At 48.9% G+C, this 22,228-nt stretch overlaps 1 protein-coding gene across 2 annotated transcripts in view; it reads left to right on the top strand.

Moving 5' to 3' along the window:
• The window catches only part of LOC126533710 (Kv channel-interacting protein 4-like), a 301,307-nt gene that overhangs the window by 217,528 nt on the left and 61,551 nt on the right, over positions 1-22,228 (top strand). The gene's annotated exons all lie outside the window — the stretch shown is intronic.

The raw sequence follows: 22,228 nt of genomic DNA, 5'->3' as shown, positions 1-22,228 counted from the left end.
GAAAAAGCAACAGCCTTGATAGATTTGACAGCCTGCTTTGACCCCTTTCCCACGAGTCTTTCCTTAATTTATCATCAACATCGTACCTGTCGTCATCATTGTCATCATCATGACAATTCTATTCCACTTTCTCTCATTTTGTTCTTCATACCTCAACGCCAAATAGCAGGCTAGAATAGAGTTGTTCAGGCCTACCTCTCAGCGCTGATCATATCATGAATCTATCTCTCTCCTACTTTTTAGTGAAGGGCGCCCACCGATAGAGGTGTTCGAACACCGACTTGGTTTATTTCGGGGTGCTGGCCTCGTGGAATCTTAACCTGCTCGTACGTGAATGCGTTGGTGAGGAGTAGCAACCGCCGGCACACTTGTACGTGTGGCTGTAGTGGTACGCAGTAGTACCGCCTGTAGTACCGGCCACAAGCTGTAGTACCGCCTGCCAAGCAACATGGATGCGCGCAGTCTTTGATGACCTGTACCTCTATGGTACACATATATCCACACAGGACCACTGGTAAAAAATTGCGCTGGTATTCGCTGCGTCGTTGTGGAGAATACCATCTTTCGCTACAGCGTCTTTTTCGTTCCTTATTGTGCACTTGTGTCCTGCACTGCACATTCATGTCAGCAATAGAACGTGAGGCGACGGGAGTATCGAACATTAGTTCCTCTCTTGCCTGGAGTGCCGTGAGAATTCGCCAAGCTGTGGCTCTCCCCTTTAGTTGCTAGGGGAAACCTGGTACTCCTTCTGTGGCCATTGCCCTTACCTAAGACGACAATAGTGATTAAGCGCATAATATTTGAGCACCCAGCTCTTTCCTCTTCCCTTTTAATTGTTTTTTTCACTGCAATATCCGCGGAGCATGCTTTATGCGTCCTTAGTGTGGTGGGTCGCAGCGATCGTCGTCATCGTCAACATCATGACTGGATAAATTAATGCTTTTCTTTCTTTCATATATATTTGGTTTATTTTCTTTATTTCACGCTCTTCACGACTAACCCTCAGCCATGCTTAGGCCACTGAGCTATCCTTGCTATTAAAGTTCATTCTCTCTCTCTAATGCCTACCTAGCTTCAACAAATACAGCACCTTATATCCTCTGTACACCGTATCATGCTCAAAGCCGGACAGTAGCATGTGCTGCGGGACTGCTCTAAATAAAGCTTTGACCTTATCAAATCTGCCTCTGCGCTCTGTTTCTGAAGGGCGTCCACGGAGAGAGGCGTTTCGTCTTATGTGCTTCGTTTATTTGGGGGTGCCGACGCGGAAAAGCATTAATCCATCCCTCCATCTTGATAGACATGATGAGGCAAACAAAAACGATGAACAAATGCCGTCATTGCTTAGGCCTGTTGCTTCGGGATGTACATGAGATCCCATTTGCTGCAAGGAAGCTCAATAAGCGGGCAGCGGTTCACTGCATCCTCATAAATTTTCTGAAAATGCCCAGAATACTCGGGCCGCTGTAGTTTTCTGGCTGATACCGTGAGGCACTGTGGCCGTACTTCTGCGACGAGGCAACAGCTACGTGTCGACAACAGGGCTTGGCAGTTTTATACCTTGTTAAAGCATTCGTTCCTGTGGTAAAAGAAAAGAAGCTTAAGGAAGAACAGCGTAGGACGGAATTGTTAATTAAGAAACAAAAAGATGATTACGTTTACTTGAGCGAAAAAAGTCGCCAGGAAACTGCCTTCTGCTTCTTCTGCTTCTGCAGGGTTCGATCCTGAGTCTGTAACGTACGAACCGTCGTTTGCGACGTGATGGTCGCCGTGCTGACGTCATCGTTTTGCAATCAACGTCGTCGCCCTGTCTTTGTCGTACAGGCGTCATTGGTGAGGTGGTCGTCTTCCACACTTGAGCGGCAGCTGTTTCACTGCGTGGCCTACTTAACCACTCGTTTGAGCAGCCCCGCACACTTCATTTATTTCGCAAGCATCTTCTTTCTTCGGGCGATGTTGCAGCAGCGAATCCGGTGCCCCCTGATTCCAAGTAAGCAGTGAGCTATAAGTAGTGGTCTGTCATCTCCGCGTATAGGGTCGCGCACAATAAGAACAGCAGTATTAGACAATGCGGTAAGTATGTAAATGATTTTTCTCGCGACGAACAAAATAAGCTTTTCTTTTGCAGTGTCAAAGCGATGATTGGCTATAGTTAGCATCATGGAGACACCAACATTTGTGTGGAACGTTCTGGTCTTTGAAAGAAATTCCACGCGCCGTGGAAATCATTTCAAGCAATGCTTTCATTGGTGTTTACAGAGAAGGTGGTTCTTGTTCAACGACCATTTGCGCACGGAACGCAGGGCCAGTAATTAGGAGCGAGTATGGACTGTGTACGCCACGAATAAATAAATTCAACAAAAAAAGTTGGACACAGTTTCACTAAAAAAAGAAAAAAGAACGCCTCGCGCAACATAACCTTGTCGCGCTCGAACATGTGGGTCCCACGCATGAGAACAAAGGAAAGACGAAGATGGAATGACGATAACAGTATGACGACAGCAGCATGATCGCGATAAAATAATATGTGTGTGTGTGTGTGTGTGTGTGTGTGTGTGTGTGTGTGTGTGTGTGTGTGTGTGTGTGTGTGTGTGTGTGTGTGTGTGTGTGTGTGTGTGTGTGTGTGTGTGTGTGTGTGTGTGTAATATCTAGCGGCAACAGCGGTCACACTAATATACATTACGTATTTTAGCGCCGTCTAGCAAGTACTGTTAGACATATGTGTTCCTTCATTGCCTATACGTCTCTTAGAGCAGTTGCAAGCCTTATAGTATATATGGACAGTGAAGAAACACTTTGTACGCGCTAAAGGAGGTGTTTCTTCACTGTCTGCGCCTTCTAGAGCTTAGAACTACGCGCTATCTACCTCGCAGTCTACGACAGCGATGGGAACTGTATGACTCGGGCGCTGGCAAATGCACAGACTTCGCGATTTCACTCTCCATTTCTTTCAAAGTAGGCGCGCCTTTTGTAAGCTGTTCGGTAATTATGGCGTCTATTTCGTGCGTTGAGGCGCCCCTTTCCCCGCTGCACACGGGTAACAACTTCACTCCTTACTTTGAACAGGAAACTACGTTCAAGTCTCACCGACAACAAAAGAAGAAAAAGAAATGGGGGAGAGGGCGGAGAGGAGTAAGGGAAGGTGCATATATTAACTCCAAATGGATAAGCTGGAACACGTGGCAAACGCTTTCCGAGCCGAGAACGAGTTCCGGATTTGGTCGTAATCGGCTTTTTGAATAGACTCGGCGAAGGGGTAAGCGGATCAGAGTAGATGCCAGGGCACGATTCGGCTGCTTCTCTGCTGGCTTTGTGTCATTAGGGAGTGTTAGCGAGGCGCAATTACGCGGTAACGTTACGCCGCGCATGTCACGTGTCCCAGCCCGCGCGGCTTGCGCTGCGCCAGGGCCGAGTATTCGCGTCGTTATTTCGGAGTCGATTCACAAAAGTTCCCATTAGTGAGTTTACGTCGCGGCGAAATTACATTGAGTTCGTCCCCAACGCTGTTCAGCCGCGACACAATTGGCCACATTGCGCTCGTATACCGGAGGTTGCGGGTTCGCCGCCGTGTGTTCGTATAATGGGAGTTCGGTACGTATCATCCGTAATTTAGTAAGCATGCTGGAACTCTATAAATGTTTTGCGGTAGGACTTAGCGCAGTGAAATGTACTTGTGTGTTCACAGCCTGAACTGCCAGTTGCGCGACCACGGGTGTTTGTAGATTTTTGAAGTATATTGTGTAAGGATAGCTGAAACGAAGGCTTTTCTTTTTTTGAGAACTCCGAAGAGTTTGCGCGTGATCGCGGCTGTCACGCCGTTCACTTGAGCGCAGCGGAGATACATCGACTCTTCTTCCAGCTGCCCATTCTTTCCTGCACCAGTGCGGGAGCCAAACCCGCATCGTCATCCGTATAGACATCTGCATTGTTAGACTTGCTCAACCAGACTCATGGACGATATTTTCGCTTTCTTTTAATGTTTTACACAGCATGCAGGGATTCGCAATCATGTGTAGCAAAATTTTCATGCCGAAGGAAATATTATCGTAAAAATAGAGAGGTTGAGTGCCGCCCGAAACAGGCATCTTTATCACCTTTTCTCGAACTGAAGTTCCGTGAACAACGAGAAGATTTTATACACTTTATTATGACTGAACGCGGGTTCGCAAGATGTCGCCACGATCGCTGCCGCTCCCGTTTACGTTTAATTATACTCCGGCACGCGTCATTACGGCGCTACGTCTATTGTGTGGTTACGCATTTTGTTGTGCCAAGGGAAAGTTTGCTGGCGTATCGTCAGGTGTTCGTCACAGTCGTGTAGGACGCTTGGAAGCACGGCACTCATCGACTTATTAACTGACTGATTCGTTTGTAATTGCGAAGGCTATCGGAGAAGCTGTTATGGTGGACTCCGAATTAAATTTGACCAGCCGTGGTTCTAAAGGTCCCCGACTGGTCTGCCAACGGCGGCCGAAAATCGAACCAGAGACGTCGTTACCGTTATGACGCGCTACTCGCGGTATTATTGCAGTATCAACTATATGGACTCACCAAGCGAATGTTCGCCGTCGTCGCCGGCATCGGCGTGAGGTTCCGTATATATTTAGGCATATCTATGCTATATATTATGCCATCCCTTATGATATGCAGTATACGCGGGTTATATCGCCACATTACTTACTTGCCACTAAAGTTGGTCAAGTGAGGTTTTACATTCGTCACTAAATTATTCTTCGGAATTTTGATAATGGCAGCCCACAAACGAATGTTACAAAACAAAACACCAATAGCGCATACCTTTTATCTTTTATCATCTCAGACTTAGATACTAAAAGTGCAAAACACTAACTAGTCTCCTCCTATGCGGCACTGACAAAGGCAGGAAGTCCTTCAATTGCCGGATGGCTTCGAGATTTCCCCCTGACAATTCGACACGCGGTAATGTTTCCGAAGCCGGGCATTTGCTGACGTGTGCGAGAAACGTGGACGACGCGAGCACTCGACGGTGTTTAGCGCAGCTGGGAGCTATAGATGTGCGCTGCTTCGAAGCGGGTACGGACGCAAGGAAAACAAACGGCCGGCGGGCAGAGCGGCTAAACGAAGCCACCATAGCTACGGCAAAAAGGCCCGACTGCGCAAAAGTCCCTGGATTGTTGTCCGACGGAGCATCTGGGAAAAGCGGAGCCGGTTTGAAACGAAGCGAGCGGAACCGAGGAGAAACTGCGCCGGCTGTTTAGTGCGCGGCGAGGGGGCTATTTTTGTGCATCTGTCCGCGCTGGCCTGCTCGATACCTAAGGAAAGCAAAACAAAACAAAAATATATATTCAAGGGGCTGCTTATAGATGGACGCCTTAAGTGCCGTGGTAGAACAACGATAGCCGGCACGACGACAGCGACGTTGGCATGACGACAGGAACGGAGACAGCGATAGCGGGACGATCATATGGGCAGCGATAGCCGGTCGGCGACGGGAGCGGCGACGCGGGCTTGACCAGAGGAACAGAGGTAGCGATAACGTTATTCCATGACAGCAACACTGATATTGGCCTGAGTTTAGGAACAATGATAGCGATAATGGAACGACAAGGGGGGGGGGGCACAACAGAAACGTACACACAAACATAGTGCTGTTCGCAGCAGAAACAGGCATTTGCCCCAACTACAGAGTAAATGATGGAGAAGAGAGAGAGAAAGATAGAACAGATCCATGCAAGGACTCGGGAAAGTCATGGCATGGCGGTACAGTGCATCATGTAGCGGGACACCCGAGGAACATGGTGATCGAGCGTTGAGCTGCGCGCGGCAATAATTCAGCCGAATCTGGCGCGCCAGGCGACTGGCTTGTTTATCACGGCTCCGTGCGCGAAGCGCTAGAATATAAAGCGATGATGACGGTTATGCGGGTGTCGACGTGTTCTCCGGGTTACTGCTGTGGCGGAGTAACTGTTGCCGGGACTTCTGGTTAACGTCTGACTCGGCGTTCTCCCCTCCTCTGACGGCGGCTGTGAAGAGTTACAGAGGTTTGAGCTGGGGCACGGTTCGAAGCGGGTGGTCCGCTGCCCTGCGTGAGATCTTGGGCTTAGCTGCAACGGAGTCAGTGAATGAGCGTGGGCCGCTGGAGCGCTGATTTACCGGGTGCATGCTTAAACGAAGGGAGAGTGATGACATTGCCGCGTTACTATATGGGCAGTGTTCTAGTTAATGAGTAGAACGGACTCCGCGAGTGAATTATCGAACAAGACGGACGGATGGACGGACAGTCGGACGGGCAGGCGAACGGAGAGTCAGGCAGCTGGACAAATGGACAGACGGATAAAATAACTGTCGGTCGGACGGATGGAGGGATGGACGGACTTGCGTCAATGAATGAATGGGTAGACAGACAGACTTGCGTGTATGGATGGATTGGTGGACAGGAAGACTTGCGTGAATGAATGAGTGGGTAGACAGACGAACGCTTGGATTGATTGATTGATTGATTGATTGATTGATTGATTGATTGATTGATTGATTGATTGATTGATTGATTGATTGATTAATTGATTGGTTGATTGACTGACTGACTTACCTGAACGCGAATGCCCGATACTGGTCACATTATATCCTCGTATATGAAAGTCGATGATTCGACGCTCCCTTGAGCTCGTGATGTGTGGCTTCACTTTCACGCCAGGCCGAAAACAAAAGGTTCTTTCCCTGATTGCTAAAAAGGAAAAAAAAAATTGGCCACATGGCAACCACGGGAAGGATGCAGCCAGAGTGTCGTCACCCTGTGGTATGATGACGCCCTTGCTCTCGCTCTTTTGTTTTATGCTGGGACTTTACTTAAAACAACTGCATTTCATTCGAATGGAGATCGAGAATGCAGTAGCAAACTGGCACCCACAGGGGACACACAGCGATGTTCTCTACTTAGCTTATAGCTCGCAAGCATCAACGCTAATGAGGCGTGGCTGCATCGCTCAAGCGGCGTGCTGTAATACTCTTTATCGCCGCTAGTAGAACTGTGATGAGTGATATCGGCGACGCAAAAACGTTTTCATTTAGCTGATCGCTGGAATTACCTGATCGTACGTTTATTGGTTGTAGTCGCGATCGAAAAAAAAAAAAAAAAGAGAACGCGCCGATACCGTTTGAAGCGGCGACAACGCCAAAAGCCCGCGATCCGGCCACTTAACGTTTTGATAGCTGAAAGGGTTCTCGACGCGTTCGTTTCTCCACTCGACCGCCGCGCGGCGGACACGTCTGGCGACAGCTTAGCGTCAGTTAGCGTCATCTAGCGTCATCTAGCGTCAGCAGCTAGGGAAGGAAGCAAGGGAGTAGAGTGCCTCGGGAAGCAACGAACAAGAAAGGAGGTCAACAGAGACCGAGAGCACGGTGGCAGTAGAGTGCCTCGGAAAGCAACGAAGACGAGAGGAGGTGAACGGAGACGGAGAGAACGGTGCAACGCTGGGTCCCCTTTTATCGCTCGGACGTTAGTCGGCCGCGCCCAAATGCATTGCAAGAGTCGGCACGCTAGAGTATTTTTTTTTTCATTCCGCGGCTCTGCAGGCCATTGTCGGACTGACAAAACGTGTCGATAACAACCGCGTTCTACAGCTTCTCATTACTCTCTCATGCGATTTTTTTTTCAACACACGCAACCAATCTATTTCCATCGGCAAAGCGGGAGCAGCCCCATAGAAATGCGGGGTAAAAGCCCGTCGGCCCAGCTTTTCTAGAACGACCCCCCCCTTTTCATTACCTCACGCTTTCGCGTGCGTCCCGTATTCAAAGCCGCGAATTGCCACTTAAAGTGTGTCGCTTTCTACGTGTTTCCCGCTTCACATTTGATGCAGCTCTTGCGCGTCCGCCAGCGCTTCCTTCAATGCCGGCAATTGCAGCGGGAAGCGAAAAAGTGGCTATTCGCCGTCTCATCAAATCCGTGCAGTAGTGGCGAAACTGCAGGGGGACGAGGGAGCGGGCTGAGGCGGTCGCCGCGGTGCGCGAATGAAAGCAGTCCAACATTTCGCGAAGCCCCGTATAATTGTTGAGTTTCGCGCTGAAGCCACTGCAGGAAAATCTGGCGCAGCAGTCGTTCAACGACCACGGGGATGATGGGTAGGCTCTTAGATTGGGTTAGTACACCGAATGAAGAATCTGATATCTTTAGTATTAAATTGTATGGTACAGCTATACTTTCGAGCGCATCCCGGTGACCGTGCTGCTGCTACGGCGTAGTACTTCGGGTCGCACTTCTCTCATCCGCAGCTCCTTACGCCTACCCGAAGAAGAGAAAGAGAGAAAGGCAAAGGAAAGACGGGGAGGGTAACCAGAGATTATATCCGGTTGGCTACCCTGTACTGGGGGAGGGGCAAGGGGATGCGATAGGTGAGAGAGAGAAGGATAAACAAATAAAAAAAAAAACCACACACACACGCACGTACACACGAACTATTTTTGTGGCCCCTGTCACGCAGCCCGCAGAGGCGTTCTATAGTGTTACGCTGTGTCAGCGTTCAATCCTACGTCACACAGTGTATAGTCACAATATGCCAGAAAGTCCCGTGTCTTTTAAGTACCGCCGCAGCGCCTTCATAGCGGATCGCGCTGATGTTCGCGTAGGCCAGTTTCCAAGGATGTTGTTTTCTGTTATTGGGCGCTTGTCCAGTTTGGCTAGGGTGGCTGAGAGGACTGCTCTTTGCGTGCTGAAACGAAAAATTCTGACTTGCTTTCTGTTGTACTCAACTACGGGGATACGACACTGGTCTGTTCGAATATAGCTTATTCACGACTGACACTCCGAGTGTGTGTTTGTGTCACACGGTGGGCCTAACGTTGACGGGATGAGGTGGGCTGAGAAGAAAGCAGGGCCCGTACTGAAAAAAAAAAAAAAGAAACTTTCGCGCTAGAATGGTTTGTAAGAGAAAGTTGCAGCCAATCCTAACGCCGGACATGTGAGCGAAGTCCACCGGCCAATGTAGAAAAACAAAATACTAATGAAAGAAAAGCTTTGTGGATTCACTCCAGAACATTACTTCATCATGTGTTGTACGTACTACATATTCAAGGGCCAGAGAGTAGGCGGCGCCGTATTTTGTGGGTTAACATCTTCTTACATTACGTGAATGAAAAATAATAGCACCTTCGACTATATTTGTTTCCGCGAGCGCTCCCTTGAAGCCTTAAAAGTAATCAAACAACGCTGTTAATATTTATATTATTTATATTAATATATGTTAATAAGCACGCTCCTATAGTGTTAACAAAGTCGGAATAATGCTACAATGTCATTTATCTGCTTAATATCATATCAAACAGAGCGATCTGACGAGGTACTGAAAGGACCAGTCGAATGTGTCGTAAGTTCTTCAGGCTTTCCAATGATATTAAATAATGGGGCTTTACGTGCCAAAGCCACTTTCTGATTATGAGGCGTGCCGTAGTGGGGTACAACTGAAATTTGGACCACCTGGGGTTCTTTAGCGTGCACATAAATCTAAGTACACGGGTGTTTTCGCATTCCGCCCCCATCGAAATGCGGCCGCCGTGGCCGGGATTCGATCCCGCGACCTCGTGCTTAGCAGCCCAACACCATAGCCACTAAGCAACCACTGCTGGTGTTCCAGTAATTTCTTATCTTGTCCGTGCCTTTTACCGTATCATTTTCACGTAATCATTCTGTATTGGACATACATCTTAATTTGTGTAGGAATCGTACGCGAAGCGTTAGTAAACAGTGCACTGCACACGCAATGTGTCAGTGGGTTTAGTACTAAAAATTGCTCGTGATGCAGGACCCACTATTAACCTAAGTTCAAGTGCGACCCATTCCGAAACTACTACAACGCGTTGTTCCGTTTTCAGGTTCCCCTACATTTGCAAACGTGCCCTAACTCAGACTACAAAAACGCACACTTAGCACTGCTCCGTGGTGAGAGACCAGTTACAGAGTGATGATACGTCGCACTTCCATGTATTTACTCGTAACAAGCGTCCCCATCGGTTACTTCCTGCTCGCATTTCAATTTATGGTGTCGGTACAGAACTCAGCGCGCCAAAAAGTTTATAAAGCTTCCTTTCAGGACAACAGAGCTGAGTTGTCACGCAATACAATCGCGGTGTTGAAAGACTTTCCCCACGAGACATGCGCGACGCACAGCTAAGGCGCTGCCGCCAACTTTTTTACTCGACAGCTCTACACGCCGCCTCTTTATATCAATAGAATGACGCCCCGCGTATGGAAGCCCCTGCTGTATATTTACATGTACCAACGGAGCGTGTCGAATCTACATAATCAACTGCTCTCTCAAAAGGCTCGTTTCTGTGCTGTCAAAGCGTGTCGGGTTGCCGCCTTTTTTTCTTCTCTTCTTTTTTCTTACTTCGATGATTCTCTTACGTTAAACATTTTTCGGAAGTCTTTCTCGATGTTTTTCTTATTGCTTCGACTCAACTTCATCGTCACTTCCGGCGCCTGTCCTGTATACAGTTGAGGCCGCGACGCTGTTTTCCCGCTTCAGATTTCTTTCGCACCAGCTTGTACGATCAGTTCCGGCGTTTTAAGGACCACGCTTCTCTGCAAGACACTTTAGTTGAACGCCACGCGTCTCGGCCCGTCGTCTGCTCTGACGCACCAGACGACACTACGGCGCCCATGGGAGTGGGTCACGTGGCTGCGCATGAATACGCTGCACCATTACCGACCGACCGGCTGAATCGCTCATTGGAATAACTGACTGAATGACTGACTCGGAATTGAACCCGCGACCACGCGTGCGCGTTGACGTGCTGCAAGAGCCGGGCTGTGAAGCGAACATAGTCACACCCTTAAGCGCTGTAACGTGTACCTTACCGCCTTACCTCGCAGTCGGTATCCCCATTTCAGTTCGCACCCACACAGTATTATTTGCCCACTCGCTCAAACAAGAAACAGCAGAGCGAAGTCCGTCCTCTACCACCACCTGTGACGGTTGAACGCAGCAACACCTCCAGTGTTCCGGATTGGCCCTGTCTTCTGCACCACAGCACCGTTTTTTCATCGGGACGTATAGAACGGAGAGATAGACAGCCGGGAAACTGGGCGGCCCTCTTCTATCCCCTGGTGCCGTCAGAGGCTGTTCTCCGAGCGCCGCCGTACGGAAGTCGTTATAAAAGCTCCTTGCTCCGACAGCAGCCACCACAGTGTACGCTGCGCTGCCATTCTAACGCGGCCCCTATTATTTCTTCTCACGCGCGGAGGCCCGCTCTCCGTAACGAGTTTATTCCCCCCCCCCCCCCCCCCCCCCCCCCCCCCCGGAAAAGGAAGAAAGCAGTGGCACCGCTACGAGGCTTAGCTCGCGTGCGCTGTGTCGAAAGCAACGCCGCCTCTGCTGGCACTCCGCCGACACCAAGTCCGCGGTGTCTGGCCCCCCCTCCCCCTCGCCCACCCACGCTCTCCTTCCGCTGACGACGTTATTTCGTGGTGCGCGGCCGCAGCCCGCCTCTGGGTCTTCTTCTTTGCCTCCTTCCGGTTGCAGCTTCCCGGGGCCTGTCGGAATCACCGCCGATGTAGTTGGCGACTTTTGTTGCGCTCTCTCTTGGGTAACAGTTGTTGCGATGCCGGCTTTCCGTTACAACTGGCCGTGTCTAAAGGAAATTTAGTTGTGGACGCGCTGTCGGAGATTTTGCCGCCAAATTTAGATCATCGTTGGCGGGGTTCTTTCGACTCTTTTGCAGCATTAACTTATTTACTTTTTTTGTTTCGCCGTGGAACGGAGAGAAACAGAATTGTCGAGGTACTGTCCGCCTCAGTTGCGTCACGGCGGGCCACTCTGTCGAACGGTCGGCTTTCGGCTTCCAAAAGCGTCGCAGCGTACGTGCTTCTCCTACTGTGACACGCGCTGTTCCTACAGATGAGGCGTCAGTTGCAGACCGGCAAGTTATGTCCGTAGTGCGGTCATTAACATAAGTTGCCGCTGTGCTTTTAAACGGCCACCACTCTATGTCGGCTCAAATGCATGTGCCTAACACGCTGGGCGCACTGCCGGCGTCCTTCGAATGTAGAGGAAATGCTCCTCGAGCTCTTACAAATCATTTCGCGTGCACGGGACTGGCGTCCCGAAAGCGGCGCAATTAAGAAGATGGTGCTCTTTCTTCGCACAGCGGTCCTTTGCCAACGACTGGAACACTTCAGCGTGACTTTTCTTTTGTATTTCATGCTTGTATTGTGCTCGCTCTATGGTGTACCTTCTTTCTTTCTTTACGTTTTATCTTCCCCGTTTTCCTTTTCCCCAGTGCAGATCAGCAAATCGAACATTCTCGTCTGGTTAACTTCTATGCCTTTCTCATTTCTTTCTCTCTCTCTCTCTCTCTTGTAAAGCGTTGGTAGCAACGTAATGCTATGTCTGCATGATAACATTGAATTGAATCGAATCGCTATGATTTAGCTCCCCTTTTCATTTTTATTCGACAAGAACATTCACGTAACACAGAAATTGGTTGCAGTTGGACGAAGGGTCACAAGATGCCGCTGCAAGCGTTGTTTCCGCCGTTCCCGTCTCCGGTAACCCGGTATTCTGTAAAAAAGTCATACGTTTACGGAGAAGTTATCACATTCCGCCATGTTGACATTTCGAGCCAATCATAGCAGCCGTAGCAGCCCTGTGAGCTAATCAGAACTGACAAGATGGAGAATTTGACAGTGTGACGTAATATGCAGCTGCTTGGAGTTTCACCACCGGGTGGGTTGCGGAATAATCAGAGAACTTTAGCATATGCAGTATTCCAGTAAGTGCAAGCGGACTGGGCGTCAGCAGTGAAGATAAGCAAGATAAGTTTAGAGTATTGGTGAAAAAGAAAGCAGCGAAGAGATTACTACGACCGGATCTCTGACAGTCGTACCTAAGCGGTACAAGGTAGATGTGGAAGGGGAAAGAAGAGTAAGGATATGTGTACAAAAATGCTAGACAAAAAGGCATCTATAACATGCCTGATTAAATCAAACAGGCTAAGTGACGATGTGTCACCACCCCGCTTCAGAGGGGATGCCAATAAATCAGCATCAGCATCATCATCATAGTCATCAACATCATCTCACGTTTATGCTCGCGCTCAGCTGGCAAAACGCCCAATCGGCTTGCGTGTACCGGAATACCTGACCGGCCAAAACTCTGTTATCTGTAGGTCATTCTTCCGCGGAGCCGCCCGTCGTGTGAATACACATACATGGGACGGTCGACCACTAGCGATGCCTCTGTCCCCTGTCAGGTGCAAAGATAAAAATGTGCAAACTGTTTGGGCCATCGGCTTCGCATGCGAAATAAGCCAGTGTTCTCGGCCGATTACGGTCAAAATGGAGCATCATCAGGCTCCAGCCTTTGAATGCATGATTACTTACAAATTCCGAATGCCCGTGGCTCCCTCTCGGTCGGGCAGAAGTTTAGTCGATGGACCTGCCCTGAACGACTGAGCCGTGTGTATAGGTGGGGCGTCACAGCTGAGACAGTGTCTGTCCTTCCGCACACCACCCGAGTGAAGGACGAGGAACTCCACAGTGCCCTCAATAACACTCCATCCGCGATGTCAGTCACGACGTTGCCGGTTCTCGAACTCTATGTAGGCTTCAGACGCCTACTTGGGTGACGCTATCTGTACGCTTTATAGGCGTCAATGAGGCATCACGATGATCGGTATATCGAGAGGCTACTGCGACACACAACAGAGTGGGATACCGATTTTCGGCAACGGCGCGAATGGTGCTGCAAACTCAGTATGGCGCAGGGCAAACGACACCCTGAAGCAAGGGCGACATGTACAGGTACGCGCACAGAGCGATTAGGGACACGCAGTCCCTGTAGTAGAGAGCGAAGGAGAAGATTCAATGAGGGCAGGAGGTGTTAATTATCTTAGCGAAACAACCTGGCATGCTATACTCATACGAATGTATAGAGCAAAGGATGCAACAAAAACCAGGGGCACACATAGCTAGCTACCCGATGGTCCCTCGCTATTGTTGTCACGAAAACTGTTGCAGCTGTCACTTTAATAGGTCTTTTTTCTTTTCCTGTCTCGTTTCCGACAGCGAAGTCTCGTCAAATGCCCGTGCCGAAGTGTGGTTGTCTCTGTGTGTGTGCGTGGTATAGGGGAAAGGAAGGAGGGAGGGGAGGCGTTGTGTGTACACGAAGGTTCGTGCCCGCCAGGCCGCAAGTCGGAACCGGCACAGTCTCTCTCTCCGCCTCATCGCCGCTGATGATCCCGCGCCGGGATCCGAAGCCTCCTCGGCTTCATCGCGACCAAGCTCGCCTTCCCCGAGAACGTGATGAACGCGCCGTTGCAGCTCGCTCCTTCAATTAGCGAGCAAGGGCCTCTCTCCCCGCGCGCTATTGATCCTCGAGGCCGCCTGGTTAGGTGCGTGGCTCGCACGTCCGACGCCTCCTGGCACCTATATATACGTTTCGCCTATGGGTGCAGGCGAGCTTCGCGTCCCATCTTGCTCTCCCTCTCTCTCTCTCTCCCTGTAGCTCTATACTAAGCCCTCGCAGCATTCCCAGCCTCGGAGTGAAGCGGGCACGGGTGGAACGGGGATTTGAGGGCGCTTGCCGGCGTTGATCAGCCGTTGGATCGACTCTTATCGCGGGAAAGTGGGAACGGTCATCCTTTGCGAAAATTTAAGGGAAGCGGGGAACAGGTACAGACGGATTTGATTTGTTCGCAGCATGCTTACGGACGCTGCGGTGTGTAATTGAAAGGCGCACTCCGGTGATAAGGTGGAAGAATTCCAACGGAGTGCACGGTCCACGTCGAATTGCCACAAGTGGTCAGTGGTTATGCGATGTAGAGCAATGCTCAATAACGACGCGCGCAGCGTCGGCGTAGACAGGGAGTCAAAGTCGCATACGACGGGGCGTGACGGCAAAGTAGACGAGAAACAGTCTACATCCTCGCCCCACAATCTCAGGTTTGCTATATTTGCCAAATTTACCACCATCAGACCGTCTCATCATCCCGATAAACATGTTATCGTAAAGCCGGCACTCGTCGCATTTACAACCATTTGGAAATGTTTAGTATTTTGCCATATATTTACGAAATGTGCCCTCGTCAGGTCAGATATCATCAAACCAACACTTAACTTTGAAATCATCAGGCCATAGCGGCTAATTGACTGCGCTTGTTAAGTGCTCCATATTTGCCAAATTGTCATCATAAGGCCGAAACATTCATTCGCATCATAAGGGTGCGTCCCGCGGAGCGAATATGTTCACCGCGGAAACTGGCTTCGGCAGCTTCATGTAGTTTTCCCTCAACAGGTTTAATCTCATTTCGGCACGCTATATGCACATGTGACTATATGATTGCCGTGCTTAACTTCCATGTAAGATGGTACGGCGCTGACCGGATTCGCCGGTCGGCGTTCACGCGACGCTACTGTAAATAAGTCGTAGGTGTGTACACTGGCTTACCTGCGTCTCTGCCGCATCATTTTACGTTTTCTCTTTCTGACGGCGCGTTTTCTTCTTTCTTCATCCTACTCCCATTTGCTCCCACTCTTCTGCCACACAGGACAGCTTGCAAGGCTGCTGGCCTGAGTGCATAGATAAACGAAAGCATTAAGACAATGAGGTTACGAGTTGCCTTCTTTTCCATGTCCCACAGTTTGTACTACGTAACATTCCGGTGAAACAGCGTGCCGACCGCACGGCTTGGGAAATCGGCACAGTAAATGTTGGTCGGGGGCAGGAGTCCCTTAAAGCTATCGGTCGTCCCGAGGTCACGTATTTATTGCCCGAGAAAGAGGCCTTAACCAGGCCGTCATGTACACTACGCGCTTGCACCGCTCCGGGTTAAGTCTAGTGCGGATCTCACACGGAGCATTCCGACTGGCACGCACGCACGCAACACACACGCACACGCGCATACGTAACGTACAAACACAGACGCAACAAGCATGCAAAGAACACAGATGGACGCGCAAGAATAGGCAATGCGTTTGGTGTCGGCCTACAGCAAAAAGAACGCTAGTATAGAGAGAGCGCTGCGTTGCCTATAGAGAACCTAATTCGAAGCTAACAGTATAGTGGTTCGAAAAAGTGAGCATCCTCATTCGTATTCTGGGCATGTGGCTGACGATTAACCGCTGCTATTACACCTGACCGAAGCACACGCTGACCGCCCTCCGAATTGTCATTCGGATGCTAGAGACATGATACATAGCGGCCGCGACAGCAGCATCTCAATAACGTCATGGCTGTAAGAGCATTCGCCGTCCTGCGTTCGGCCTGAAAGAGTCAATCTATGCATAATAAGCACGTGGGAGGGGGGGGGGGGGGGAGCATGTTCCACCTGCAAATTTCTAAATTACCAGCTCTCGTTCAAAATGAAAGTTAAGAGTCGGAGAGTGTTTCATTTTTGATAATAAGAACATCCAGACGTGTCTTCATCGGCGTTCTCCACAAATACCACTAAAGAAAAGCAAAAAAAATATTGCTGGAGAAAAAAAAGAAAACAGTGACACGAACACCTAAGCTGTATACCACGTTCCTTTTTTTTTTTTTTTATGGCCACGCACGCACGCAACGACGATTCGCAGCGTCAATGTTACACAACGATGAATGCGCGAAAATTGCAGTTCGCAATGATGTAATCAATATCCGGGAACGTGGAACGGAAAGAAGGGCACTCGGCCTACGCGCCCGTCGGTGGATTCGCGGAATGACAGAAAATTTGGACAAATTGGCCACCGTGGTACGCGCAGCTGTTACCGGGGCGAATGTAGATCCAACATTACCGGTCATAGAGGCCCATCGTTGGTAGTACATCGGCCCATGCTTCAGGAGCCGCTAGACTTTTCTTTTTTCGCTTTGTTCCTTAGTGTGCAACTCGTATCTCTAAATATTTTCGCGCTAATGGCCGCGTCCTTCAAAGAGACGTTTTAGGCAATCTGCCCAGCTACAGATGAGCCTTCAATTGGGATGCTAGACGCGTTGTGCGCAATTTCTCTTGCAGCATGGCTAGTCTTTTTTTCTTCTGGGATGATTACCTAGTCGATGGGCCGAACGATTTATTGATCCTTTCTTTCTCTCTGTCTTAGCGATACACAATGTTCTTCTGATAGAATGCGTGCTATTTGTATTGTTTTTTAGGTTAAAAAAACAGCTAAGAAAGAAAGGTGTACACATTTGAGATCTCGCTTTCTGGCTGTACTACCGCATGAGTCTTCCTTTTCCTTTTTTTTTTTTTCGTTTACGCAAATCTTTTTTATTGCGTCTCTATTCTTTCTTTTTTGAAGACCAAGCAATCTTCGCGCTTTCTCCTAATGACCCTCTGCTGTTTCCTGGTTTTCCCTGCACGAAGTTCGTAAAGAAGCACTTAGGCAACCTAGACGTGTAACTTGCGCACGTCGGACCGCGCAAGACTGATAGAGAGCCTGCACAGCAGTAGATTACGTTTTAATAGCGCCGTTTCAAGCATCGACGATTCCTTATCGACACTTTCTTGCCTTTCCATCACGCTTCACCACGCGGGTCCTATCTCGCTTCGCGCACACAGAGTTGTAACGGTGCCCGGAGCGCGGTTCCAACGAAAATATATGCGTGCTTCTGCGGGAAGCTGTAACTACTTTTTAAATTTGCTTTTTTTTTTCTCTGTCACCGGCTTCCAACCACTGTTTCCAAACCTACGTTCCGTAGCGAATGCCGTGCACTACACTGGGAGGCAGAATGACTTGGAAGGCGTGCCTTATTTTCCTGGTGGCATAAGAAGCTGAGCCAATGTGGGACCGAAAAAAAAAGAGAATAATTTATTAGATTCTGTGGTTTTGCGTGCCTGAACAACGGCAAGATTACGAGACACAACGTAGCCTGGGAGGCTCCGGAGCAATTTCGACCACCCGTGGTTATTAATGTGCACCCAACGCGGAATACACGAGCGTTGTTGTTATTATTATTATTATTATTATTATTATTATTATTATTAATAATAATAATAATAATAATAATAATAATAATAATAATAATAATAATTGCATTCCGCCCCGATCGCAATGCGGCCACCGTAATGCAACGTAATGCAACGCCACAAGCACCGCGATACCACAACGGGTCAATATGTGGCCAGATAGGCCATACATTGGACAAAAAATTTTTTTCCAAACATCGACTCCGCTTAGAGTAAGACTCGGAGTGCGAATTCACGATACCCCTTTCCCGCTTAGTGTTGCTCGTCGTCTAGCATTCGCATTTTGCGCAGTGTTTTACGTCTTCTGAAGCTTCACTTATGTAGCCTGTACGTATACTGTCTATAGACATCCATAAACTGTATTGTCTTCATGCAGGTTTTTCCTGTGACCGATGCACCCACTGCCTAGAAATTTAATAGAGACAGTATAACTAGCCAACAAAGCGAAGCCCAAATATGCGGACTGAAGTGGGAAGCTCGCGACTTTCAGGTTTATCCGAAAATTCTATGGTTTGTGCAGAGCATGGGGAACTCTACGCGAATTCGCAGATCTCACAGATATGTGCAGATTTTTTTTTTTTTGCATATTCACAGAACTTTCTTGTGACATGAACTCGCATCATCTTGCACAAAGTTGCATGGGCGGACGCTCTTTGGTTTACTTCTATTACTCTTTATCTTTTTCTTTTTTTCGTTTTTGTACGCTGTGATTTAGTTATTCGGTGGCGCAGTCGCATAGCCGGCTTTTACGTTAGCAATTTTTTTCTTATTTTTTGTATTCGATTTGATAAATGGCAACCACAGCAGACGTGGGAGACGACTTCGGTATGCGTGTAAGCAACTGAAAGACTGCGTGAGTTGGGAAAGGGCGTCAGGAGAAAAGAAGGCAGTGAGGTTGAATAAACTTTGGCCGATAACTTTTACCTCGCACGCAAAGAGGACCACGAGGAGTGGACCAGAAACGTAAAAAGAGAACAGGAGGGACTTCAGACTAATGTCACATGCACTACTATATGAGCTGCTCGACTATGGCCACGCACTCAAGTCAAGCCAGATTTTCCGACTGGACAATGGCCATGTACGGACAAATGAAGGCAGCCAGTGACGACGATGATCTTTTATTGGCATCCATATTCAAAGGGGGCGGCGACAAACAGTCACCTAGCCTCCTTGATTTAGTCAGGCTTTACAACTTCTATCAAAGTCCATCATTCTGTCGATCTCCCCTTGACCCTTATTTTTTGTTATAAGCTATCGCCATGCCCTCCACCAGTCGTGAAGCGTACTTACGTTGCGCAATAATTTTACAAATTCGGCTCCCTGTCGTATGAATTGAGCTGTGAATCGGCAAAAAAAAAAGTTTAAGTAGACTTAGAAACCTATAAACGTTTTGTATTAATAGAATAGGCTGCCCATAGACAACTTCTGTAGACTGTCTATGATCTACAAACAGTCTGCGGACTATGTTTCCGTGTGAAGTGCACGGACTTGCGGATTTGTGCTTTTATTCCGAATTGTATATAGCATGGCAATAGTGAAACTGCGCATTGAAATTAATAGTCTATAATAGGCCCTTAGCAGGACTTAGGTACACAATTATAGATGTCAAAAGGTTATTTTTAAATATTGCTGCAACCTATAGGTAACCTATTATAGCATTACATGTGCCAATTTAAAATCTTAATAGACTATACACAGGACGGTATACTCGCTTATCAACTTACGCTCTCGAGCAACGGGTGCGTAAATCAAGATAGAAATACCTGTATGCAGAGTGAAAAAAAAAAATGAATCCATAAAGAGGATATAGTTTCAGATTGCACACACATTGCCTTCATACAGTATCTCTAAAATCAATGAACGGACTTACTGCTTAAGAAGCAGACGTCTTGGAATCGGTGTGAAGCGAAGCCTTCGTAAAGCTGTTAATGAAATGCTACAAATTGGCCGATTTCGTTCCTGCGTCTTCGGCGTAAATGAGGTTGGCGGGCACGCACGTACTCTAGCGCACGCGCGCTTATCACGTGACACGCGCGATGACACGTGACAGTCGCGGTGACACGTGATACGCGCGGCGATCCACTCATAGAGCTAATCGGCTCTGGCACTACGGAAGTACGCGTGCGATTGTGGCCTAATGGCTAGAACATTGGACTGCTGTGCTGGAGGGACCGAGGTGACATCCCACCACCAGGCACGTAATTGAGTCTTTATTTTTTCTTTTTGTTGCAACTTCACGTGTTTTCGAAGTTCGCGCACCTTTTATCGCCTCATCTCGCGATCCTTCAGAGTTCGGACTATCACTGCTAACACGTGCTCCTTCCTATCTTCCTGCCACTCGGTTACTTATAAATACGCTCTACACCTTTCAATAAACGTTCATTTTGTTCTACTGACTACGCTGATGCCTCACTGGTCTGGCGTTACTGCGAGCACGCCATGGCTATACTACACTTTCTTTCATTTTTTTTTTTTTTAGGCATCAGCTATTCGGCAAGACAACAGCAGCACCCAGAATCCATGGTGTGAAAAGTCCGGGACCGTTACCGAAGAAAGCTTGTCGTTAAAACGTCTACACAGTTCAGAAACTGCCTCCATCAATTTCTATATGGTCGCGGCTTCCACAATACTGCATGCATTTCTGTGAGACAGCCTCTTCTACGCGTGTTTTTTTTCTTTTCTTTTCGTTCGCGGCTTCGCCTGACCACGTTGGAACTGTCAAGGGAGCCGCGAATCTTCGCTAATGGCCGTTTTTTGGGGAATTTTATCTGCGCGTATAAAAGAGAAAATGGAGCAATCCCTGTCAACTTCGGTCGCGGGAGTGTTTCTCTTCTTGCAACAGCCCCTGTTCCTTTATTACTCCTTCATTTATGCGCTTTCTTGCTTCTTTTGCGAGGGCGCTCTAAATACGCGGCCCGTTTCTTTTCCCACAGCGGTCTTCTCGGTACGCCGCTTTGCGAAACGGCTACGCGCTGAAAGCTTTTTCACGACTAACCTCTGTTGCGTCACCGCTATCAATTTCACTCCTGTAATGGGCGCTTTACCGCTGAACACACAGTCCATGGGCGAAAAAGACTGCTCCCGCTGCCTGCGTCGACGATTCCCCCCCCCCCCCCCCACGTTGTATAAAACGTCGCTAAGAGCTGCGAAGGTATCACGCTTGACGCAGATAATCTTTAGAGCAATCTTTTCTTTATCTGCTTAGCGATTATAATTTCTCATGCTTATAATCTCTCATCTTTCATTAGGTGGCTTGTAGACTGTGCCGCTCAGCTGAATTCGTGTTACACCACGGGTTCGATTTCAGATCGAGGCGACCGTGGTAATTTGGTTGGTGGCAGAGTGCAAAGAAAGAAAGAACAGCACAATGAAGCGAAAATAACGTATTTCTGCTGCTCCATGTTCGTTTACTGCAACAGCTGTTCTCTCAGATGACACTGTCGACTTGTCAAGGAACATTTCTAAACTGCGGTGCACAAAATATTGTACTGTATAGCCGGTTGTGGCCTCCAGAGTACACGCACAGACGCTAGCACCGTCAAATTCTGTGCGGCAAAACTTTTCTTTATTGCAGTAGCAATTATATGGACTCTCGAGGCGAATTTTCGGCGTCGACGCGCGGTCCCGTATAAAGTCCGAGTACGATCAGATCGCCATTTGCTGCGGGTGTAAGAGAAAGCGTGCGAGGGCGAGCCGAAGATGGCGGCCTGATGCGCGGCGTCCTGCCACGGTGCCCATTGTTGGACGTGACGTCACCAAACTCGTGCCACGGCGGGAGGGAGGGAGGGAGGTGAGCACGCGTCTTCTCTACCCCGGCCGTGGCTGCGCATGGCTGTTCGCGCGGCTGAGCAGATACGCGGTTCACACGCCCCAGCCGTACCTCGGAGGCAACCTGCGGCGGGTGCAAGGGCAGGGGCGAGTACAGACGGCCTGTCGCTTCACGTGCGCCATCTTCGCGCGCCTGGTGTTAAAGGTCGCGCGACTTCAAGTGTGGGACACGCGTCGAAGCGAGAGGCAGCCCGAAGCGACCACTCCGCGGGGGAGGTGTTCACCATTGTGACAGCGAGTGCTCGCGCTCTTCGAATGAGATCTGTTCGTTGCTGCTTGTGCGCGTGGGACACCGTGCTTGTCAATGCTTATGCAATTTATAGGTCCGATAAAACTACGAACCTTACTTCGTGTAGTTGTCTAATACGTTCCTATCGGTATCGCCACCTCGCCTTTTAGGGCGAAGCTGCGGCATTTTTTTAGTGCGCACCACGTCAAGTGGAGAAAGATAAAATGGGAACAGAAGCCATTTTACGATAAATCTCGA

This window comes from Dermacentor andersoni, chromosome 7, assembly GCF_023375885.2.
Source record: "Dermacentor andersoni chromosome 7, qqDerAnde1_hic_scaffold, whole genome shotgun sequence".
NCBI classification, from domain to species: domain Eukaryota; kingdom Metazoa; phylum Arthropoda; class Arachnida; order Ixodida; family Ixodidae; genus Dermacentor; species Dermacentor andersoni.
Note: the sequence above shows the minus strand (reverse complement) of the source record. Positions and strands in the feature narration are given on the sequence as shown.